This window comes from Somniosus microcephalus, unplaced genomic scaffold (genome assembly GCF_052327205.1).
Source record: "Somniosus microcephalus isolate GS21.2 unplaced genomic scaffold, FLI_Smic_1.0 unresolved_chr3, whole genome shotgun sequence".
Taxonomy (NCBI): domain Eukaryota; kingdom Metazoa; phylum Chordata; class Chondrichthyes; order Squaliformes; family Somniosidae; genus Somniosus; species Somniosus microcephalus.
In genome coordinates, this window is record NW_028225181.1 from 56,789,034 (window position 1) to 56,813,861 (window position 24,828).

Here is a 24,828-nt window from a genome sequence, read left to right on the forward strand (position 1 = left end):
CAATCCGCTTAATTGAACACGAGTATCTTTTTTTCAATCTAACCTATCCAGACAGCGAAAGTTATATTAAGACATGGTTAAGAGAAGATGCATTCTGCAAAAGAAAAGGGTGGGGGAGGGGATCTGGACTCTGACTTCAGGATGAGAGTCAGATGTGTTTTTCATACCATCAGCCTGAGGAAGATGCGATTAGGAGGGCAAATTTTCCTATTGTTCTCTCCTCTTATAGTTACGATAAATTTCAGGCTCAACGCGTCAGGTTTTTTTATCACACTTTATGCTTTTCTTACAGCAACTTCCTTCTTGCAACAAACACTAGAAACTGCAACTCAACTTTCAAAACACTTTATTCGCACCAACATAAGCTGCAAATGCTGCAATCTTGCAGCAGCCTTGGCCTTCCCCTTTCTCTCAACGCATCCTGCAGCGCCGCGTCGCCAGCACCAGATGGTGCTCTTAGCCTTAACACAAAAGGAAATACGTTCACACAAAACGGAACACCGTTACACAACACGGAGAACCTTTACACTACAGGAAACACATTACTCAATAGCGGACATCTTTACAAAGCACACAAAATCTCTAAACAACAGGGAGAATCTGTACACAACAGCGACCATCTTGACACAAGAGGGAACAATTTTATATAACAGGGAGCATTTTTACACGACAGGGAATTTCTTTACACAGCAGAACGCACCTTCATGCAAGTCTCTCTCTTCATCTCAGTCTCCGTTTCCCTGGCAGTCTACCTCCCTCTCGGTTTCTCTCGCATTCCCGGTTTTCCCTCAGTCTCTGTCTCTGCCTCGTGTTATTCGGTCTGTCTGTCTGTCTCTCTCTCTCTTTAGTATCCACAGTGTCTTTCTCTGTCCCTCCCTTTGTGTGGCCAGAAAGACCCTTGCCGGTTTTTTGTGTCTCATCTTGTGTCCGTCCCATTGTCGGTGGTGTAATACTGAGTGTCCTTGCGACATTGCGCAGCCAAGTGAGCCTGCAAATTCGGGTGCTGCCGGGTCCGGGCCTCTGGGCGGATTGAGGGCCATTCGAAAGTTATCAACACAGCCTGGATGCTGAAATTTGTCTCGCTAACACACAGCACTGTGGAGCATCGGAACCTGAGCGCCAGCCGAGGTTCCACAGGAGCAGAGTGGCGCAGCGGAAGCGTGCTGGGCCCATAACCCAGAGGTCGATGGATCGAAACCATCCTCTGCTAGTTGCATTTTTATTTACACCAGCAATAAATTCCTCTGTTGCTAGCCAGAATCAAACGCACTTATTTTTATCACACTTTACTTACACCAACTTCCTGCTCGCAATACACAACAGGGATAAATTATGAATGAAATTTACAATGGGTGTGTTCCAGCAAACATCTATTTATTAGTGTTGCCGTGTGAACACGTAGGTTCTTCTGATCTAGTGGGTTGCTTCAGAAGTGAGTTTGCCGTCCACGAATTTAAGTTCCTTTTGTTTCCCCTGCTATTTACAAGACCAAGCCACATTTCAATCACCAGGTACTAGTTTCAGATTCAGTAACGGAGTGATGTGGTAGTGTGGCCGAGCGGTCTAAGGCGCTGGATTTAGGCTCCAGTCTCTTCGGGGGCGTGGGTTCGAATCCCACCACTGCCAGATATTGCGACATTCCTAAATTTCGTCGCTTCAGCAACAGCAGTAAACCGTGCAGGGATGCCGGTTTTCATAGAGTCATAGAGTTTTACAGCACAGAAAGAGGCCCTTCGGCCCATCGTGTCCGCGCCGCCCATCCACCCCTGTCCTGTCTAATCCCATTTTCCAGCATTTGGTCCATAGCCTTGTATGCAATGGCATTTCAAGTGCTCATCCAAATGCTTCTTGAATGTTGTGAGGGTTCCTGCCTCTACCACACTTTCAGGCAGTGAGTTCCAGATTCCAACCACCCTCTGGGTGAAAAAGTTCCTCCTCAAATCCCCTCTAAATCTCCTGCCCCTTACCCTGAATCTTTGACCCCCCTACTAAGGGGAAAAGTTCCTCTTTATCTACCCTATCTATGCCCCTCATCATTTTGTACACCTCAATCAGGTCCCCCCTCAGCCTTCTTTGCTCCAAGGAAAACAACCCCAGCCTGTTTTGTGTCACCTTTTCATTCAGTTGCTATTGACAGGCAGATCTGATTCGCAGAATTTTCTCTGCTCCAAAATTGGCCTGAGCCCCGCACCGAACACTACAAACACCGTCACCCAACCAACTGAATTCAGGCCGTTCACTCACTCGTCTCCACACCTGCTGCCTCTCACTTATTCAGATATACATCACTTTTACATTTTTCTTTCTCCCATTTCTTGCAATCTATCGACCGTGCTCCCCCATTGCTGTCACTCTCGCACCCACCATTTCTCCGTCGCTTCCCCGTTCGCCCTTCCGAACTTGCCGGTTGAACAGCACCTCCCATTTGCTCCTGTGCTGCAATCCGATTAATTGAACACGAGTTTCTTTTTTTCAATCTAACCTATCCAGACAGCGAAAGTTATATTAAGACATGGTTAAGAGAAGATGCATTCTGCAAAAGAAAAGGGTGGGGGAGGGGATCTGGACTCTGACTTCAGGATGAGAGTCAGATGTGTTTTTCATACCATCAGCCTGAGGAAGATGCGATTAGGAGGGCAAATTTTCCTATTGTTCTCTCCTCTTATAGTTACGATAAATTTCAGGCTCAACGCGTCAGGTTTTTTTTTATCACACTTTATGCTTTTCTTACAGCAACTTCCTTCTTGCAACAAACACTAGAAACTGCAACTCAACTTTCAAAACACTTTATTCGCACCAACATAAGCTGCAAATGCTGCAATCTTGCAGCAGCCTTGGCCTTCCCCTTTCTCTCAACGCATCCTGCAGCGCCGCGTCGCCAGCACCAGATGGTGCTCTTGGCCTTAACACAAAAGGAAATACGTTCACACAAAACGGAACACCGTTACACAACACGGAGAACCTTTACACAACAGGAAACACATTACTCAATAGCGGACATCTTTACAAAGGACACAAAATCTCTAAACAACAGGGATAATCTGTACACAACAGCGACCATCTTTACACAAGAGGGAACAATTTTATATAACAGGGAGCATTTTTACACGACAGGGAATTTCTTTACACAGCAGAACGCACCTTCATGCAAGTCTCTCTCTTCATCTCAGTCTCCGTTTCCCTGGCAGTCTACCTCCCTCTCGGTTTCTCTCGCATTCCCGGTTTTCCCTCAGTCTCTGTCTCTGCCTCGTGTTATTCGGTCTGTCTGTCTCTCTCTCTCTCTCTTTAGTATCCACAGTGTCGTTCTCTGTCCCTCCCTTTGTGTGGCCAGAAAGACCCTTGCCGGTTTTTTGTGTCTCATCTTGTGTCCGTCCCATTGTCGGTGGTGTAATACTGAGTGTCCTTGCGACATTGCGCAGCCAAGTGAGCCTGCAAATTCGGGTGCTGCGGGGTCCGGGCCTCTGGGCGGATTGAGGGCCATTCGAAAGTTATCAACACAGCCTGGATGCTGAAATTTGTCTCGCTAACACACAGCACTGTGGAGCATCGGAACCTGAGCGCCAGCCGAGATTCCACAGGAGCAGAGTGGCGCAGCGGAAGCGTGCTGGGCCCATAACCCAGAGGTCGATGGATCGAAACCATCCTCTGCTAGTTGCATTTTTATTTACACCAGCAATAAATTCCTCTGTTGCTAGCCACAATGAAACGCACTTATTTTTATCACACTTTACTTACACCAACTTCCTGCTCGCAATACACAACAGGGATAAATTATGAATGAAATTTACAATGGGTGTGTTCCAGCAAACATCTATTTATTAGTGTTGCCGTGTGAACACGTAGGTTCTTCTGATCTAGTGGGTTGCTTCAGAAGTGAGTTTGCCGTCCACGAATTTAAGTTCCTTTTGTTTCCCCTGCTATTTACAAGACCAAGCCACATTTCAATCACCAGGTACTAGTTTCAGATTCAGTAACGCAGTGATGTGGTAGTGTGGCCGAGCGGTCTAAGGCGCTGGATTTAGGCTCCAGTCTCTTCGGGGGCGTGGGTTCGAATCCCACCACTGCCAGATATTGCGACATTCCTAAATTTTGTCGCTTCAGCAACAGCAGTAAACCGTGCAGGGATGCCGGGAGTCATAGAGTCATAGAGTTTTACAGCACAGAAAGAGGCCCTTCGGCCCATCGTGTCCGCGCCGCCCATCCACCCCTGTCCTGTCTAATCCCATTTTCCAGCATTTGGTCCATAGCCTTGTATGCAATGGCATTTCAAGTGCTCATCCAAATGCTTCTTGAATGTTGTGAGGGTTCCTGCCTCTACCACACTTTCAGGCAGTGAGTTCCAGATTCCAACCACCCTCTGGGTGAAAAAGTTCCTCCTCAAATCCCCTCTAAATCTCCTGCCCCTTACCCTGAATCTATGCCCCCTTGTTATTGACCCCCCTACTAAGGGGAAAAGTTCCTCTTTATCTACCCTATCTATGCCCCTCATCATTTTGTACACCTCAATCAGGTCCCCCCTCAGCCTTCTTTGCTCCAAGGAAAACAACCCCAGCCTGTTTTGTGTCACCTTTTCATTCAGTTGCTATTGACAGGCAGATCTGATTCGCAGAATTTTCTCTGCTCCAAAATTGGCCTGAGCCCCGCACCGAACACTACAAACACCGTCACCCAACCAACTGAATTCAGGCCGTTCACTCACTCGTCTCCACACCTGCTGCCTCTCACTTATTCAGATATACATCACTTTTACATTTTTCTTTCTCCCATTTCTTGCAATCTATCGACCGTGCTCCCCCATTGCTGTCACTCTCGCACCCACCATCTCTCCGTCGTTTCCCCGTTCGCCCTTCCAAACTTGCCGGTTGAACAGCACCTCCCATTTGCTCCTGTGCTGCAATCCGATTAATTGAACACGAGTATCTTTTTTTCAATCTAACCTATCCAGACAGCGAAAGTTATATTAAGACATGGTTAAGAGAAGATGCATTCTGCAAAAGAAAAGGGTGGGGGAGGGGATCTGGACTCTGACTTCAGGATGAGAGTCAGATGTGTTTTTCATACCATCAGCCTGAGGAAGATGCGATTAGGAGGGCAAATTTTCCTATTGTTCTCTCCTCTTATAGTTACGATAAATTTCAGGCTCAACGCGTCAGGTTTTTTTTATCACACTTTATGCTTTTCTTACAGCAACTTCCTTCTTGCAACAAACACTAGAAACTGCAACTCAACTTTCAAAACACTTTATTCGCACCAACATAAGCTGCAAATGCTGCAATCTTGCAGCAGCCTTGGCCTTCCCCTTTCTCTCAACGCATCCTGCAGCGCCGCGTCGCCAGCACCAGATGGTGCTCTTGGCCTTAACACAAAAGGAAATACGTTCACACAAAACGGAACACCGCTACACAACACGGAGAACCTTTACACAACAGGAAACACATTACTCAATAGCGGACATCTTTACAAAGCACACAAAATCTCTAAACAACAGGGAGAATCTGTACACAACAGCGACCATCTTGACACAAGAGGGAACAATTTTATATAACAGGGAGCATTTTTACACGACAGGGAATTTCTTTACACAGCAGAACGCACCTTCATGCAAGTCTCTCTCTTCATCTCAGTCTCCGTTTCCCTGGCAGTCTACCTCCCTCTCGGTTTCTCTCGCATTCCCGGTTTTCCCTCTGTCTGTCTCTCTCTCTCTTTAGTATCCACAGTGTCTTTCTCTGTCCCTCCCTTTGTGTGGCCAGAAAGACCCTTGCCGGTTTTTTGTGTCTCATCTTGTGTCCGTCCCATTGTCGGTGGTGTAATACTGAGTGTCCTTGCGACATTGCGCAGCCAAGTGAGCCTGCAAATTCGGGTGCTGCGGGGTCCGGGCCTCTGGGCGGATTGAGGGCCATTCGAAAGTTATCAACACAGCCTGGATGCTGAAATTTGTCTCGCTAACACACAGCACTGTGGAGCATCGGAACCTGAGCGCCAGTCGAGATTCCACAGGAGCAGAGTGGCGCAGCGGAAGCGTGCTGGGCCCATAACCCAGAGGTCGATGGATCGAAACCATCCTCTGCTAGTTGCATTTTTATTCACACCAGCAATAAATTCCTCTGTTGCTAGCCACAATCAAACGCACATATTTTTATCACACTTTACTTACACCAACTTCCTGCTCGCAATACACAACAGGGATAAATTATGAATGAAATTTACAATGGGTGTGTTCCAGCAAACATCTATTTATTAGTGTTGCCGTGTGAACACGTAGGTTCTTCTGATCTAGTGGGTTGCTTCAGAAGTGAGTTTGCCGTCCACGAATTTAAGTTCCTTTTGTTTCCCCTGCTATTTACAAGACCAAGCCACATTTCAATCACCAGGTACTAGTTTCAGATTCAGTAACGGAGTGATGTGGTAGTGTGGCCGAGCGGTCTAAGGCGCTGGATTTAGGCTCCAGTCTCTTCGGGGGGTGTGGGTTCGAATCCCACCACTGCCAGATATTGCGACATTCCTAAATTTCGTCGCTTCAGCAACAGCAGTAAACCGTGCAGGGATGCCGGTTTTCATAGAGTTTTACAGCACAGAAAGAGGCCCTTCGGCCCATCGTGTCCGCGCCGCCCATCCACCCCTGTCCTGTCTAATCCCATTTTCCAGCATTTGGTCCATAGCCTTGTATGCAATGGCATTTCAAGTGCTCATCCAAATGCTTCTTGAATGTTGTGAGGGTTCCTGCCTCTACCACACTTTCAGGCAGTGAGTTCCAGATTCCAACCACCCTCTGGGTGAAAAAGTTCCTCCTCAAATCCCCTCTAAATCTCCTGCCCCTTACCCTTGTTATTGACCCCCCTTCTAAGGGGAAAAGTTCCTCTTTATCTACCCTATCTATGCCCCTCATCATTTTGTACACCTCAATCAGGTCCCCCCTCAGCCTTCTTTGCTCCAAGGAAAACAACCCCAGCCTGTTTTGTGTCACCTTTTCATTCAGTTGCTATTGACAGGCAGATCTGATTCGCAGAATTTTCTCTGCTCCAAAATTGGCCTCAGCCCCGCACCGAACACTACAAACACCGTCACCCAACCAACTGAATTCAGGCCGTTCACTCACTCGTCTCCACACCTGCTGCCTCTCACTTATTCAGATATACATCACTTTTACATTTTTCTTTCTCCCATTTCTTGCAATCTATCGACCGTGCTCCCCCATTGCTGTCACTCTCGCACCCACCATCTCTCCGTCGTTTCCCCGTTCGCCCTTCCAAACTTGCCGGTTGAACAGCACCTCCCATTTGCTCCTGTGCTGCAATCCGATTAATTGAACACGAGTATCTTTTTTTCAATCTAACATATCCAGACAGCGAAAGTTATATTAAGACATGGTTAAGAGAAGATGCATTCTGCAAAAGAAAAGGGTGGGGGAGGGGATCTGGACTCTGACTTCAGGATGAGAGTCAGATGTGTTTTTCATACCATCAGCCTGAGGAAGATGCGATTAGTAGGGCAAATTTTCCTATTGTTCTCTCCTCTTATAGTTACGATAAATATCAGGCTCAACGCGTCAGTTTTTTTTATCACACTTTATGCTTTTCTTACAGCAACTTCCTTCTTGCAACAAACACTAGAAACTGCAACTCAACTTTCAAAACACTTTATTCGCACCAACATAAGCTGCAAATGCTGCAATCTTGCAGCAGCCTTGGCCTTCCCCTTTCTCTCAACGCATCCTGCAGCGCCGCGTCGCCAGCACCAGATGGTGCTCTTGGCCTTAACACAAAAGGAAATACGTTCACACAAAACGGACCACCGTTACACAACACGGAGAACCTTTACACAACAGGAAACACATTACTCAATAGCGGACATCTTTACAAAGCACACAAAATCTCTAAACAACAGGGAGAATCTGTACACAACAGCGACCATCTTGACACAAGAGGGAACAATTTTATATAACAGGGAGCATTTTTACACGACAGGGAATTTCTTTACACAGCAGAACGCACCTTCATGCAAGTCTCTCTCTTCATCTCAGTCTCCGTTTCCCTGGCAGTCTACCTCCCTCTCGGTTTCTCTCGCATTCCCGGTTTTCCCTCAGTCTCTGTCTCTGCCTCGTGTTATTCGGTCTGTCTGTCTGTCTCTCTCTCTCTTTAGTATCCACAGTGTCTTTCTCTGTCCCTCCCTTTGTGTGGCCAGAAAGACCCTTGCCGGTTTTTTGTGTCTCATCTTGTGTCCGTCCCATTGTCGGTGGTGTAATACTGAGTGTCCTTGCGACATTGCGCAGCCAAGTGAGCCTGCAAATTCGGGTGCTGCGGGGTCCGGGCCTCTGGGCGGATTGAGGGCCATTCGAAAGTTATCAACACAGCCTGGATGCTGAAATTTGTCTCGCTAACACACAGCACTGTGGAGCATCGGAACCTGAGCACCAGTCGGGATTCCACAGGAGCAGAGTGGCGCAGCGGAAGCGTGCTGGGCCCATAACCCAGAGGTCGATGGATCGAAACCATCCTCTGCTAGTTGCATTTTTATTTACACCAGCAATAAATTCCTCTGTTGCTAGCCACAATCAAACGCACTTATTTTTATCACACTTTACTTACACCAACTTCCTGCTCGCAATACACAACAGGGATAAATTATGAATGAAATTTACAATGGGTGTGTTCCAGCAAACATCTATTTATTAGTGTTGCCGTGTGAACACGTAGGTTCTTCTGATCTAGTGGGTTGCTTCAGAAGTGAGTTTGCCGTCCACGAATTTAAGTTCCTTTTGTTTCCCCTGGTATTTACAAGACCAAGCCACATTTCAATCACCAGGTACTAGTTTCAGATTCAGTAACGGAGTGATGTGGTAGTGTGGCCGAGCGGTCTAAGGCGCTGGATTTAGGCTCCAGTCTCTTCGGGGGCGTGGGTTCGAATCCCACCACTGCCAGATATTGTGACATTCCTAAATTTCGTCGCTTCAGCAACAGCAGTAAACCGTGCAGGGATGCCGGGAGTCATAGAGTTTTACAGCACAGAAAGAGGCCCTTCGGCCCATCGTGTCCGCGCCGCCCATCCACCCCTGTCCTGTCAAATCCCATTTTCCAGCATTTGGTCCATAGCCTTGTATGCAATGGCATTTCAAGTGCTCATCCAAATGCTTCTTGAATGTTGTGAGGGTTCCTGCCTCTACCACACTTTCAGGCAGTGAGTTCCAGATTCCAACCACCCTCTGGGTGAAAAAGTTCCTCCTCAAATCCCCTCTAAATCTCCTGCCCCTTACCCTTGTTATTGACCCCCCTACTAAGGGGAAAAGTTCCTCTTTATCTACCCTATCTATGCCCCTCATCATTTTGTACACCTCAATCAGGTCCCCCCTCAGCCTTCTTTGCTCCAAGGAAAACAACCCCAGCCTGTTTTGTGTCACCTTTTCATTCAGTTGCTATTGACAGGCAGATCTGATTCGCAGAATTTTCTCTGCTCCAAAATTGGCCTGAGCCCCGCACCGAACACTACAAACACCGTCACCCAACCAACTGAATTCAGGCCGTTCACTCACTCGTCTCCACACCTGCTGCCTCTCACTTATTCAGATATACATCACTTTTACATTTTTCTTTCTCCCATTTCTTGCAATCTATCGACCGTGCTCCCCCATTGCTGTCACTCTCGCACCCACCATCTCTCCGTCGTTTTCCCGTTCGCCCTTCCAAACTTGCCGGTTTAACAGCACCTCCCATTTGCTCCTGTGCTGCAATCCGATTAATTGAACACGAGTATCTTTTTTTCAATCTTACCTATCCAGACAGCGAAAGTTATATTAAGACATGGTTAAGAGAAGATGCATTCTGCAAAAGAAAAGGGTGGGGGAGGGGATCTGGACTCTGACTTCAGGATGAGAGTCAGATGTGTTTTTCATACCATCAGCCTGAGGAAGATGCGATTAGGAGGGCAAATTTTCCTATTGTTCTCTCCTCTTATAGTTACGATAAATTTCAGGCTCAACGCGTCAGGTTTTTTTTATCACACTTTATGCTTTTCTTACAGCAACTTCCTTCTTGCAACAAACACTAGAAACTGCAACTCAACTTTCAAAACACTTTATTCGCACCAACATAAGCTGCAAATGCTGCAATCTTGCAGCAGCCTTGGCCTTCCCCTTTCTCTCAACGCATCCTGCAGCGCCGCGTCGCCAGCACCACATGGTGCTCTTGGCCTTAACACAAAAGGAAATACGTTCACACAAAACGGAACACCGTTACACAACACGGAGAACCTTTACACAACAGGAAACACATTACTCAATAGCGGACATCTTTACAAAGCACACAAAATCTCTAAACAACAGGGAGAATCTGTACACAACAGCGACCATCTTGACACAAGAGGGAAAAATTTTATATAACAGGGAGCATTTTTACACGACAGGGAATTTCTTTACACAGCAGAACGCACCTTCATGCAAGTCTCTCTCTTCATCTCAGTCTCCGTTTCCCTGGCAGTCTACCTCCCTCTCGGTTTCTCTCGCATTCCCGGTTTTCCCTCAGTCTCTGTCTCTGCCTCGTGTTATTCGGTCTGTCTGTCTGTCTCTCTCTCTCTTTAGTATCCACAGTGTCTTTCTCTGTCCCTCCCTTTGTGTGGCCAGAAAGACCCTTGCCGGTTTTTTGTGTCTCATCTTGTGTCCGTCCCATTGTCGGTGGTGTAATACTGAGTGTCCTTGCGACATTGCGCAGCCAAGTGAGCCTGCAAATTCGGGTGCTGCGGGGTCCGGGCCTCTGGGCGGATTGAGGGCCATTCGAAAGTTATCAACACAGCCTGGATGCTGAAATTTGTCTCGCTAACACACAGCACTGTGGAGCATCGGAACCTGAGCGCCAGTCGGGATTCCACAGGAGCAGAGTGGCGCAGCGGAAGCGTGCTGGGCCCATAACCCAGAGGTCGATGGATCGAAACCATCCTCTGCTAGTTGCATTTTTATTTACACCAGCAATAAATTCCTCTGTTGCTAGCCACAATCAAACGCACTTATTTTTATCACACTTTACTTACACCAACTTCCTGCTCGCAATACACAACAGGGATAAATTATGAATGAAATTTACAATGGGTGTGTTCCAGCAAACATCTATTTATTAGTGTTGCCGTGTGAACACGTAGGTTCTTCTGATCTAGTGGGTTGCTTCAGAAGTGAGTTTGCCGTCCACGAATTTAAGTTCCTTTTGTTTCCCCTGCTATTTACAAGACCAAGCCACATTTCAATCACCAGGTACTAGTTTCAGATTCAGTAACGGAGTGATGTGGTAGTGTGGCCGAGCGGTCTAAGGCGCTGGATTTAGGCTCCAGTCTCTTCGGGGGCGTGGGTTCAAATCCCACCACTGCCAGATATTGCGACATTCCTAAATTTCGTCGCTTCAGCAACAGCAGTAAACCGTGCCGGGGGTCATAGAGTTTTACAGCACAGAAAGAGGCCCTTCGGCCCATCGTGTCCGCGCCGCCCATCCACCCCTGTCCTGTCTAATCCCATTTTCCAGCATTTGGTCCATAGCCTTGTATGCAATGGCATTTCAAGTGCTCATCCAAATGCTTCTTGAATGTTGTGAGGGTTCCTGCCTCTACCACACTTTCAGGCAGTGAGTTCCAGATTCCAACCACCCTCTGGGTGAAAAAGTTCCTCCTCAAATCCCCTCTAAATCTCCTGCCCCTTACCCTTGTTATTGACCCCCCTACTAAGGGGAAAAGTTCCTCTTTATCTACCCTATCTATGCCCCTCATCATTTTGTACACCTCAATCAGGTCCCCCCTCAGCCTTCTTTGCTCCAAGGAAAACAACCCCAGCCTGTTTTGTGTCACCTTTTCATTCAGTTGCTATTGACAGGCAGATCTGATTCGCAGAATTTTCTCTGCTCCAAAATTGGCCTGAGCCCCGCACCGAACACTACAAACACCGTCACCCAACCAACTGAATTCAGGCCGTTCACTCACTCGTCTCCACACCTGCTGCCTCTCACTTATTCAGATATACATCACTTTTACATTTTTCTTTCTCCCATTTCTTGCAATCTATCGACCGTGCTCCCCCATTGCTGTCACTCTCGCACCCACCATCTCTCCGTCGTTTCCCCGTTCGCCCTTCCAAACTTGCCGGTTGAACAGCACCTCCCCTTTGCTCCTGTGCTGCAATCCGATTAATTGAACACGAGTATCTTTTTTTCAATCTTACCTATCCAGACAGCGAAAGTTATATTAAGACATGGTTAAGAGAAGATGCATTCTGCAAAAGAAAAGGGTGGGGGAGGGGATCTGGACTCTGACTTCAGGATGAGAGTCAGATGTGTTTTTCATACCATCAGCCTGAGGAAGATGCGATTAGGAGGGCAAATTTTCCTATTGTTCTCTCCTCTTATAGTTACGATAAATTTCAGGCTCAACGCGTCAGGTTTTTTTTATCACACTTTATGCTTTTCTTACAGCAACTTCCTTCTTGCAACAAACACTAGAAACTGCAACTCAACTTTCAAAACACTTTATTCGCACCAACATAAGCTGCAAATGCTGCAATCTTGCAGCAGCCTTGGCCTTCCCCTTTCTCTCAACGCATCCTGCAGCGCCGCGTCGCCAGCACCAGATGGTGCTCTTGGCCTTAACACAAAAGGAAATACGTTCACACAAAACGGAACACCGTTACACAACACGGAGAACCTTTACACAACAGGAAACACATTACTCAATAGCGGACATCTTTACAAAGCACACAAAATCTCTAAACAACAGGGAGAATCTGTACACAACAGCGACCATCTTGACACAAGAGGGAACAATTTTATATAACAGGGAGCATTTTTACACGACAGGGAATTTCTTTACACAGCAGAACGCACCTTCATGCAAGTCTCTCTCTTCATCTCAGTCTCCGTTTCCCTGGCAGTCTACCTCCCTCTCGGTTTCTCTCGCATTCCCGGTTTTCCCTCAGTCTCTGTCTCTGCCTCGTGTTATTCGGTCTGCCTGTCTGTCTCTCTCTCTCTTTAGTATCCACAGTGTCTTTCTCTGTCCCTCCCTTTGTGTGGCCAGAAAGACCCTTGCCGGTTTTTTGTGTCTCATCTTGTGTCCGTCCCATTGTCGGTGGTGTAATACTGAGTGTCCTTGCGACATTGCGCAGCCAAGTGAGCCTGCAAATTCGGGTGCTGCGGGGTCCGGGTCTCTGGGCGGATTGAGGGCCATTCGAAAGTTATCAACACAGCCTGGATGCTGAAATTTGTCTCGCTAACACACAGCACTGTGGAGCATCGGAACCTGAGCGCCAGCCGAGATTCCACAGGAGCAGAGTGGCGCAGCGGAAGCGTGCTGGGCCCATAACCCAGAGGTCGATGGATCGAAACCATCCTCTGCTAGTTGCATTTTTATTTACACCAGCAATAAATTCCTCTGTTGCTAGCCACAATCAAACGCACTTATTTTTATCACACTTTACTTACACCAACTTCCTGCTCGCAATACACAACAGGGATAAATTATGAATGAAATTTACAATGGGTGTGTTCCAGCAAACATCTATTTATTAGTGTTGCCGTGTCTTCTGATCTAGTGGGTTGCTTCAGAAGTGAGTTTGCAGTCCACGAATTTAAGTTCCTTTTGTTTCCCCTGCTATTTACAAGACCAAGCCACATTTCAATCACCAGGTACTAGTTTCAGATTCAGTAACGGAGTGATGTGGTAGTGTGGCCGAGCGGTCTAAGGCGCTGGATTTAGGCTCCAGTCTCTTCGGGGGCGTGGGTTCGAATCCCACCACTGCCAGATATTGCGACATTCCTAAATTTCGTCGCTTCAGCAACACCAGTAAACCGTGCAGGGATGCCGGGAGTCATAGAGTTTTACAGCACAGAAAGAGGCCCTTCGGCCCATCGTGTCCGCGCCGCCCATCCACCCCTGTCCTGTCTAATCCCATTTTCCAGCATTTGGTCCATAGCCTTGTATGCAATGGCATTTCAAGTGCTCATCCAAATGCTTCTTGAATGTTGTGAGGGTTCCTGCCTCTACCACACTTTCAGGCAGTGAGTTCCAGATTCCAACCACCCTCTGGGTGAAAAAGTTCCTCCTCAAATCCCCTCTAAATCTCCTGCCCCTTACCCTGAATCTATGCCCCCTTGTTATTGACCCCCCTACTAAGGGGAAAAGTTCCTCTTTATCTACCCTATCTATGCCCCTCATCATTTTGTACACCTCAATCAGGTCCCCCCTCAGCCTTCTTTGCTCCAAGGAAAACAACCCCAGCCTGTTTTGTGTCAGCTTTTCATTCAGTTGCTATTGACAGGCAGATCTGATTCGCAGAATTTTCTCTGCTCCAAAATTGGCCTGAGCCCCGCACCGAACACTACAAACACCGTCACCCAACCAACTGAATTCAGGCCGTTCACTCACTCGTCTCCACACCTGCTGCCTCTCACTTATTCAGATATACATCACTTTTACATTTTTCTTTCTCCCATTTCTTGCAATCTATCGACCGTGCTCCCCCATTGCTGTCACTCTCGCACCCACCATCTCTCCGTCGTTTCCCCGTTCGCCCTTCCAAACTTGCCGGTTGAACAGCACCTCCCATTTGCTCCTGTGCTGCAATCCGATTAATTGAACACGAGTATCTTTTTTTCAATCTAACCTATCCAGACAGCGAAAGTTATATTAAGACATGGTTAAGAGAAGATGCATTCTGCAAAAGAAAAGGGTGGGGGAGGGGATCTGGACTCTGACTTCAGGATGAGAGTCAGATGTGTTTTTCATACCATCAGCCTGAGGAAGATGCGATTAGGAGGGCAAATTTTCCTATTGTTCTCTCCTCTTATAGTTACGATAAATTTCAGGCTCAACGCGTCAGGTTTTTTTATCACACTTTATGCTTTTCTTACAGCAACTTCCTTCTTGCAACAAACACTAGAAACTGCAACTCAACTTTCAAAACACTTTATTCGCACCAACATAAGCTGCAAATGCTGCAATCTTGCAGCAGCCTTGGCCTTCCCCTTTCTCTCAACGCATCCTGCAGCGCCGCGTCGCCAGCACCAGATGGTGCTCTTGGCCTTAACACAAAAGGAAATACGTTCACACAAAACGGAACACCGTTACACAACACGGAGAACCTTTACACAACAGGAAACACATTACTCAATAGCGGACATCTTTACAAAGCACACAAAATCTCTAAACAACAGGGAGAATCTGTACACAACAGCGACCATCTTGACACAAGAGGGAACAATTTTATATAACAGGGAGCATTTTTACACGACAGGGAATTTCTTTACACAGCAGAACGCACCTTCATGCAAGTCTCTCTCTTCATCTCAGTCTCCGTTTCCCTGGCAGTCTACCTCCCTCTCGGTTTCTCTCGCATTCCCGGTTTTCCCTCAGTCTCTGTCTCTGCCTCGTGTTATTCGGTCTGCCTGTCTGTCTCTCTCTCTCTTTAGTATCCACAGTGTCTTTCTCTGTCCCTCCCTTTGTGTGGCCAGAAAGACCCTTGCCGGTTTTTTGTGTCTCATCTTGTGTCCGTCCCATTGTCGGTGGTGTAATACTGAGTGTCCTTGCGACATTGCGCAGCCAAGTGAGCCTGCAAATTCGGGTGCTGCGGGGTCCGGGTCTCTGGGCGGATTGAGGGCCATTCGAAAGTTATCAACACAGCCTGGATGCTGAAATTTGTCTCGCTAACACACAGCACTGTGGAGCATCGGAACCTGAGCGCCAGCCGAGATCCCACAGGAGCAGAGTGGCGCAGCGGAAGCGTGCTGGGCCCATAACCCAGAGGTCGATGGATCGAAACCATCCTCTGCTAGTTGCATTTTTATTTACACCAGCAATAAATTCCTCTGTTGCTAGCCACAATCAAACGCACTTATTTTTATCACACTTTACTTACACCAACTTCCTGCTCGCAATACACAACAGGGATAAATTATGAATGAAATTTACAATGGGTGTGTTCCAGCAAACATCTATTTATTAGTGTTGCCGTGTGAACACGTAGGTTCTTCTGATCTAGTGGGTTGCTTCAGAAGTGAGTTTGCCGTCCACGAATTTAAGTTCCTTTTGTTTCCCCTGCTATTTACAAGACCAAGCCACATTTCAATCACCAGGTACTAGTTTCAGATTCAGTAACGCAGTGATGTGGTAGTGTGGCCGAGCGGTCTAAGGCGCTGGATTTAGGCTCCAGTCTCTTCGGGGGCGTGGGTTCGAATCCCACCACTGCCAGATATTGCGACATTCCTAAATTTCGTCGCTTCAGCAACAGCAGTAAACCGTGCAGGGATGCCGGTTTTCATAGAGTCATAGAGTTTTACAGCACAGAAAGAGGCCCTTCGGCCCATCGTGTCCGCGCCGCCCATCCACCCCTGTCCTGTCTAATCCCATTTTCCAGCATTTGGTCCATAGCCTTGTATGCAATGGCATTTCAAGTGCTCATCCAAATGCTTCTTGAATGTTGTGAGGGTTCCTGCCTCTACCACACTTTCAGGCAGTGAGTTCCAGATTCCAACCACCCTCTGGGTGAAAAATTTCCTCCTCAAATCTCCTGCCCCTTACCCTGAATCTATGCCCCCTTGTTATTGACCCCCCTACTAAGGGGAAAAGTTCCTCTTTATCTACCCGATCTATGCCCCTCATCATTTTGTACACCTCAATCAGGTCCCCCCTCAGCCTTCTTTGCTCCAAGGAAAACAACCCCAGCCTGTTTTGTGTCACCTTTTCATTCAGTTGCTATTGACAGACAGATCTGATTCGCAGAGTTTCCTCTGGTCCGTACATTGGCCTGAGCCGCGCACCGAACACTACAAACACCGTCACCCAACCAACTGAATTCAGGCCGTTCACTCACTCGTCTCCACACCTGCTGCCTCTCACTTATTCAGATATACATCACTTTTACATTTTTCTTTCTCCCATTTCTTGCAATCTATCGACCGTGCTCCCCCATTGCTGTCACTCTCGCACCCACCATCTCTCCGTCGTTTCCCCGTTCGCCCTTCCAAACTTGCCGGTTGAACAGCACCTCCCATCTGCTCCTGTGCTGCAATCCGATTAATTGAACACGAGTATCTTTTTTTCAATCTAACCTATCCAGACAGCGAAAGTTATATTAAGACATGGTTAAGAGAAGATGCATTCTGCAAAAGAAAAGGGTGGGGGAGGGGATCTGGACTCTGACTTCAGGATGAGAGTCAGATGTGTTTTTCATACCATCAGCCTGAGGAAGATGCGATTAGGAGGGCAAATTTTCCTATTGTTCTCTCCTCTTATAGTTACGATAAATTTCAGGCTCAACGCGTCAGGTTTCTTTATCACACTTTATGCTTTTCTTACAGCAACTTCCTTCTTGCAACAAACACTAGAAACTGCAACTCAACTTTCAAAACACTTTATTCGCACCAACATAAGCTGCAAATGCTGCAATCTTGCAGCAGCCTTGGCCCTCCCCTTTCTCTCAACGCATCCTGCAGCGCCGCGTCGCCAGCACCAGATGGTGCTCTTGGCCTTTACACAAAAGGGAATACCATCACACAAAACGGAACACCGTTACACAACACAGAGAACCTTTACACAACAGGAAACACATTACTCAATAGCGGACATCTTTACAAAGGACACAAAATCTCTAAACAACAGGGATAATCTGTACACAACAGCGACCATCTTTACACAAGAGGGAACAATTTTAAATAACAGGGAGCATTTTTACACGACAGGGAATTTCTTTACACAGCAGAACGCACCTTCATGCAAGTCTCTCTCTTCATCTCAGTCTCCGTTTCCCTGGCAGTCTACCTCCCTCTCGGTTTCTCTCGCATTCTCGGTTTTCCCTCAGTCTCTGTCTCTGCCTCGTGTTATTCGGTCTGTCTGTCTGTCTCTCTCTCTCTCTCTTAAGTATCCACAGTGTCGTTCTCTGTCCCTCCCTTTGTGTGGCCAGAATGTCCCTTGCCGGTTTTTTGTGTCTCATCTTGTGTCCGTCCCATTGATAAGTTCGGTAAAAATTTATGATAGTAATTTATTAATCCCAGGAATGACCTCAATTGTGAAACATTTTCAGGTGCTGGGGCTTTTATAACTGCTTCAATTTTTTCAGGTAACTTATGCAACCCTTCCTTATTAATTAGGTGGCCACAATATGATATCTGATTTTGGAAAAATTCGCACTTGGGGCGATTTGCTCGTAGGCCCCGTTCTTTCAGCCTAGTGAGCACCTGCTCCAAATTGGCAAGGTGCTCGTTGCCGTTTTCTCCTGTTATAAGGATGTCGTCTCGGTAACACTGAGTCCCCGGAATCCCTTGCAGGACTTGCTCCATAGCTCTTTGCCAGATAGCTGGAGCTGATGCTACTCCGAAAACCAATCGATTGTACTGGTACAGGCCTTTGTGTGTGTTTATTGTGAGATACTTTTTAGAGGTCTCCTCAACCTCCATCTGTAGATATGCCTGTGCCAAGTCAATTTTTGTGAAACGTTTTCCTCCGGATAGTGAGGCGAAAAAATCTTCTATCCTCAGAAGAGGATACTGTACCGTGTGAAGGACCGGGTTTACAGTCACCTTAAAGTCCCCACAGATGCGAATTTTTCTCTGTTCCTCAGAGTTATTTTTCAATGCTTTTTTCATGACTGGAACGATGGGTGTTGCCCATTCGCTCCAATCTATTTTGGATAATATGCCTGCCTTTTCCAAATTCTCCAGCTCTGCCTCGACTGCCGGACGTATTGCGTATGGCACCGGTCTTGCCTTAAAAAATTTGGGAATTGCTGCATCTTCCACTTTTATTGAGGCGGTGATGCCTTTCAAAGTTCCTAGTTTCTCTTGAAACACTTCTTTGGCGTTGGCCAAGATGTCTTTTAATCGTTCAGGTATGATGTCATCATTGTTTTTTTCCTTACTGGTCACCGTCAGTGCCTGAATGGAGTGCCAGTCTAAATGTATCTTCCTTATCCATTCACGTCCCAACAACGGTGGACCACCATCTTGTAGAATGTATAAATACAACTTTTGTATTTCTTTGCCGTTGTATACCACAGGCACTTTTATTTTTCCTTTGGGGTATACTTTCTGCCCCATATATGTTTTTAAGATAATGGATGTGTCGTTTAGAGGTATATGCGAAAATAGCCTCTCGTAATCTCGTCGATTTATTACGGTTAGAGCTGATCCTGTATCTAGCTCCATTTTAACTGAGGACCCTGCTATTATGAGGGTAACCCAAATGGTCTGGTAATCTTCATTGGCAATTACATTATGTAATTTGAGAGAGCTTAGTCTCTTGTTCCCGGAGTCGCTATCGCTCTTCTGGTCTTTGGAGCTACTGTCCGTCATCATTTGTACCTTTCTGTGCTTTTCCTTATTGATTATTTTCCCGTTAGTGGATTTTTTATTTTCAGATCGGCATACACGTGGAATGTGTCCCATCTTTCCGCATTGCCTGCATGCTTTTTCTTTGAACCAGCAATCCCCCTGGTCATGGTTGGATCTGCCGCAGCGATAACATCTCTCGAAACCCCGTGTCATTTCATGGGTGCCGAAGTCCTGTGGCCTTTGCTGTATCTTTGCCGCTCCTATTGCACTGAAAGCCTTGTCCAGTGTTAAATCTTTTCCAGAAGATGCCTTTTTTTGTGTTTCTACACTTAGGGGATCGCAGATGAATTTGTCTTGCAGAGAATCTGCCAGTCCTGCCTCGAATTGGCAGTGTAGGGTATCAACAATCTCCTCAAAATTCTTGTCCATCGGTTCGGCTGGAGTGATTAAGTTGCGTAACAGCTTGTATGTTTCTGCGCCCATTAGATCCAGAAGCACTGAAGCTTTTTTTTCATCTTCTATTCCATTTGCGGTGCAAAACACCTCCACTCTTTCTACATATGTGGTCCAATCCTCTATCTTGTTATCAAAAACATCAATATTGCCAAAGTTAGGCTCTGTTTCGTTATCAAAAGCATCAATATTGCCAGACTTAGGCATTTTTTTTTCTTCCCGCGCTTTTTTTTTCTCTCTGTAGCAACGATATGGCGCTTCCTGCGCTTTCCCGCCGCTGCTACCGATAACAATGCTGTTTTACTGTGGTTTCCGTTTATTCACTGTCGGAGACTCGTTCCCAACGGAGGTCTAAACGCTGACCTGCTTGCCGCGCCGGCTGTCTCCCGAGTGCACCCTCCCAGTCCGTTATTGCTTGCCTCCGATTTTGCTGCCTGTCTCAGCTGTAGAGCCCGCCGCTGGAGCCCCAGCCTGATGCCCAGGAAGGATTAGCGCAGTACCTGCCACCAGCTTGGCCAGCTGGTGAAACCACAGTTTATATTACTTCCTTGAGTCTTCTGGACACTGGAGGAATCGATGTTCTTGAGGTGCTGCCGAATTGCAGGTAAGTCCGTTTCCACTTCGTCGCCACTGTAGTGTCCGTGTGTAGATAAAGACACTGAAGACAGGAGTTGGTTCATAGGTATTTACTAAGCAAGTCTGGGGGGGGTTCTAAAAGATATACACAATACACAGGCTTATATAGCCCAAGTGGCAATTACCGGCATTCCGCACACCTGGGGCTCTTAAAGGCACATACACCACAATTGCTCTTAAAGGCACATACACCACATTCCTCATGTCACCTTTGGTTCATTTGCCAATCACCTTAAATCTGTGTCCTCTGGTTCTCGACCCGTCTGCTTTAGGAACAATTTCTCTCTATCTACTCTGTCTAGACCTATCATGATTTTGAACACCTCTATCAAATCGCCTTTCAAGCTTCTCTGCTCTAAGGAGAACAACCTCTGCTTCTCTAGTCTGTCCACATAACTAAAGTCTCTCATCCCTGGTACCATGCTTGTAAATATATGCAATTTATGAGGACACGTTGCATAGACTTGGCTTGTATTCCCTCGAATACAGTACATCAAGGGCTGATCTGATTGAAGTCATAGAGTCATAGAGGCATAACGGCACTTAAGAAGTCCTTTCGGCCCATCGAGATCGTGCCGGCTCTCTGTGGAGCAATCCAGTCAGTCCCTTTCACCTGCTCTATCCCCGTAGCCCTGCAAGTTTATTTCCCTCAAGTGCCTGTCCAGTCTCCCCATCAAAACATTGAGTGTCTCTGCTTCCACCACTTCTGTCGGCTGCGAATTCCAGGTCATCACCACTCGCTGTGTAAAAATGTTTTTCCTCACATTCGCCCTGTATCTCTTGGCCAAAACCTTAAATCTGTGTCCTCTAACCCTTGGACAATCAACTAGTCGGAACGACCTTTCTCCGTCTAGCCTATTCATACCCGTTATAATCTTGACCACATCTATCAAATCACCCCTCAACCTCTTTTGCTCTAATGAAAACAAATTCAGCTTCTCCAACCTGTCCTTTTAGCTATAATCCCCCATCTCCGGAACCATTCTGGTAAATCTCTCAAGGGCCTTCACAGCCTTCCTAAATTGTGGTGACAAGAACTGGAAGCAACACTCCAGTTGTGGCCTGCCCAGCGCTTTATTAAGGTTCAGCATAACTTCTCTACTTTTGTACTGAATACCGCTATTATGAAGCCCAAGATCCCATTTGCTTTGTTAACCACTCTATTAATATGTCCTGCCACCTTCAGGGACCTATGCACATTAACTTCCAGCCCCCTCTCTCATTGCAGTATCTTTGAAGCTGTGCCATTAAGTGTGTATTGCCTCTCCCTGATTCTTCTGCTAAAATGGATTACCTCACACTTCTCTCTATTAAATTCCATCTGCCACTTGTCTATCCATTCTGCTAGCCTTTTCTATGTCCTGTTGCATTCGATTGATATCACCATCACAGTTTGGCACACCCCAGGTGTTTAAGGCGATTGAATATTTGATATGGTAGATGGAGAGAAACTGATTGCTCTGATGTTGGTCCAGAACAAGGGGCCATGACCTTCAAATCTAAGCTTTTCAGAGGCGATGTTAAGAAGCACTTCTTCACAGAAAGGGCAGTGGAAATCTGGAACTCTCTCCACCAAAAATCTTTTGAGGCTGGGGATCAATTGAACATTTCTAAATGGGGATTGATAGATGTTAGTTGGGCAAAGGTTTTAAGGTTATGGAGCCAGGGCGTGGTCGATGGAGTTAAGATACAGATTAGCCATGATCTAATTGAATGGTGGAACAGGTTCAAGTGGCTGAATGGACTGCCCCTGTTCTGATGCTCTTGACAACAACAACTTGCATTTCACAGAATCACAGAAACCCCACAATGCAGATAGAAGCCATTTCAGCCCATCGAGCCTGCACCGACACATATCCCACCCGATCCCTGTAACCCCTACACCAACACATATCCCACCCTATCCCTGTAACCCCACGTATTTAATCCCCCTAACACTAAGGATCAATTTATCATAGCCAATCAACCTAACCCGCACATCTTTGGACTAGTGGGAGGAAACCGGAGCACCCGGAGGAAACCCACGCAAACACGGGGAGAATGTGCAAATTCCACACAGACAGACACCCGAGGTCCAGATTTGAACCCGGGTCCTTGGTGCTGTGAGGCGAGAGTGCTAACCACTATGCCACCGTGCTGCCCTTTATATAGCGCTTTTAAATGCAAGGTTACAGGACAGTGCGGTACAGACTGCACTGGTCTCTCGGTACAGCACAGCGCAGGGAAATATTACAGTCCCATGCTGTTACAGCACAGTGATGGGGTTATTATAGACCCGTGAGGTTAGGGTACAGTTCTGCGTGTATTACAGACTCGTGCTGTTACAGTAGAGTGCTGGGTTATTACATACCCATGCTGTCACAGTGCATTGCTGGGGTTCTTCCAAACCCGTGCTGTGACAGTACAGTGCTGGGGGTATTACAGACACGTGCTGTTAGAGTACAGTGCTGAGGGTATTACAGACCCGTCATTTTACAGTACAGTGCTGAGGGTATTACAGAACCGTGCTGTTAGAGTAAAGTGCTGCAGATATTGCAGAACGTTATGTTGCAGTGCAGCGCTGGGATTTTACAGACTTGTGCTGTTACAACACGTTTGACGTCATCTGTGCTTTACCTACCCACGGAGCGTTTGCTGCGACACTGTAGATGGAACTTTACTCTGTATCTAACCCGTGCTATGCTGCCCTGGGAGTTTTTGATGGGACAATGAAGAGGGAGCTTCACTCTATATCTAAGCGGTGCTGTACCTGCACTGGGCGTGTTTGATGTGGCATTGAAGAGAGAGCTTTATTGTGTTTCTAACCCGTGCTGTATCTGAACTGGGAGTGTTTCATGGTACAGTCTAGAGTGAGATTTAATCTGAATCTAACACCGTGCTGTAATTGGGCTGGGAGTGTTTGATGCGAAATCTTAGATGCAGCTTTACTCTGTATCTAACCCGTGCTTTACCTGCCCTGGGAGTGTTTGATGGGGCAGTGTAGAGGGAGTTTTACTCTGTATCTAACCGTGCTGTACTTGTGCTGGGAGCGTTTGATGGGGCAGGGTAGATGGATATTTACTCTTGTATCTAACCTGTGCTGTACCTGCCCTGGGAGTGTTTGATGGGACAGTGTAGAGGGAGCTTTACTCTGTATCTAAGCTGTGCTGTACCTGCCCTGGGAGTGTTTGATGGGACAGTGTAAAGGGAGATTTACTCTGAAACTAACCCATGTTGTACCTTCCCTGTGAGTGTTTCATTCCACAGTGTAGAGGGAGTATTACTCTCTATCATACTTCGTGCTGTACCTGCATTCGAAGTGTTTGTTGCGACAGTGTAGAGGGACCTTACTCTGTATCAAACCCCTGCTGTATCAGCCTTGGGAGTGTTTGATGGGGCAGTGCAGAGGGAGCTTATTCTGTATCTAACACGTGCTGCACCTGCCTTGGGAGAGTTTGATGGGACAGTGTAGAGGAAGCTTTACTCTGTATATGGGAGGCTAGTCATTGGTAGATGCACCACAGTGTTCAACTGGCACAGTTTCTCTGAGAATCTCCCTCACCTTCATCGATTTCAATAGATAACCACCGGTGCCCAGAGACCAGCCGACCGCTGCTTAGAAGCTTCCCTTCGATTTCTTCCATCCCTTCACGGCCTCTACCAGAGGAGTTGCCATGCATGTGGGTTCGATATTGAACCCAGCTTCAGGACTAGTGGAATCAAGATTTCAAGGCGAAGATTGTCCTAGAGTGGAGGAGAAGAATTCACTGGATCCTGGATTGGCTGAGCAGCTCTCAATTGTACTCGGACTGGGCGAGCATCTCTCACGGGGTCCTTGGGCTGGGGGGTTGGATCTCACTGGGACTGGGACAGAGAGAGCAGCTCTCATTGGGACTGACTGGGGGAGGAGCTCTCATTGGGACAGACTGGGGAGGAGCACTCATTGGACTGAATGGGGAGGAGCACTCATTGGACTGAATGGGCAGGAGCTCACTTTGGACTGAATGGGGAGGAGCTCTCATTGGGACTGGCTGGGGGAGGAGCTCTCATTGGACTGAATGGGACGGAGCTCTCATTGGGACTGACTGGGGAGGAGCTCTGTTTGGGACTGACTGAGGGAGGAGCTCTCATTGCACTGAATGGGGAGGAGCTCTCATTGGGACTGACTGGGGAGGAGATCTCATTGGACTGACGAGGAGGAGCTCCCATTGGACTGACTGAGGGAGGAGCTCTCATTGGACTGACTGGGGAGGAGCTTTCATTGGACTGAGAGGGAGGAGCTCTCATTGGGACTGACTGGGGAGGAGCTCTCATTGGACTGACTGAGGGAGGAGTTCTCATTGGGACTGACTGAGGGAGGCGCTCTCATTGGACTGACTGAGGGAGGAGCTCTCATTGGGACTGACTGAGGGAGGAGCTCTCATTGGACTGACTGAGGGAGGAGCTCTCACTGGACTGACTGGGGAGGAGCTCTCATTGG

At 47.2% G+C, this 24,828-nt stretch overlaps 7 non-coding genes across 7 annotated transcripts; all 7 read left to right on the top strand.

Moving 5' to 3' along the window:
• The first annotated feature begins 1,544 nt into the window (after window positions 1-1,544).
• On the top strand, window positions 1,545-1,626 carry trnal-uag (transfer RNA leucine (anticodon UAG)). The gene has a single exon. It is a non-coding gene; the product is annotated as a tRNA-Leu (tRNA).
• A 2,359-nt stretch (window positions 1,627-3,985) lies between these two features.
• On the top strand, window positions 3,986-4,067 carry trnal-uag (transfer RNA leucine (anticodon UAG)). Its single transcript has one exon. It is a non-coding gene; the product is annotated as a tRNA-Leu (tRNA).
• Window positions 4,068-6,404: 2,337 nt separating this feature from the next.
• Window positions 6,405-6,487, top strand: trnal-uag (transfer RNA leucine (anticodon UAG)). Its single transcript has one exon. It is a non-coding gene; the product is annotated as a tRNA-Leu (tRNA).
• Window positions 6,488-8,835: 2,348 nt separating this feature from the next.
• On the top strand, window positions 8,836-8,917 carry trnal-uag (transfer RNA leucine (anticodon UAG)). Its single transcript has one exon. It is a non-coding gene; the product is annotated as a tRNA-Leu (tRNA).
• A 2,349-nt stretch (window positions 8,918-11,266) lies between these two features.
• trnal-uag (transfer RNA leucine (anticodon UAG)) lies at window positions 11,267-11,348 on the top strand. The gene has a single exon. It is a non-coding gene; the product is annotated as a tRNA-Leu (tRNA).
• A 2,328-nt stretch (window positions 11,349-13,676) lies between these two features.
• On the top strand, window positions 13,677-13,758 carry trnal-uag (transfer RNA leucine (anticodon UAG)). Its single transcript has one exon. It is a non-coding gene; the product is annotated as a tRNA-Leu (tRNA).
• Window positions 13,759-16,121: 2,363 nt separating this feature from the next.
• Window positions 16,122-16,203, top strand: trnal-uag (transfer RNA leucine (anticodon UAG)). Its single transcript has one exon. It is a non-coding gene; the product is annotated as a tRNA-Leu (tRNA).
• Window positions 16,204-24,828: the final 8,625 nt, after the last annotated feature.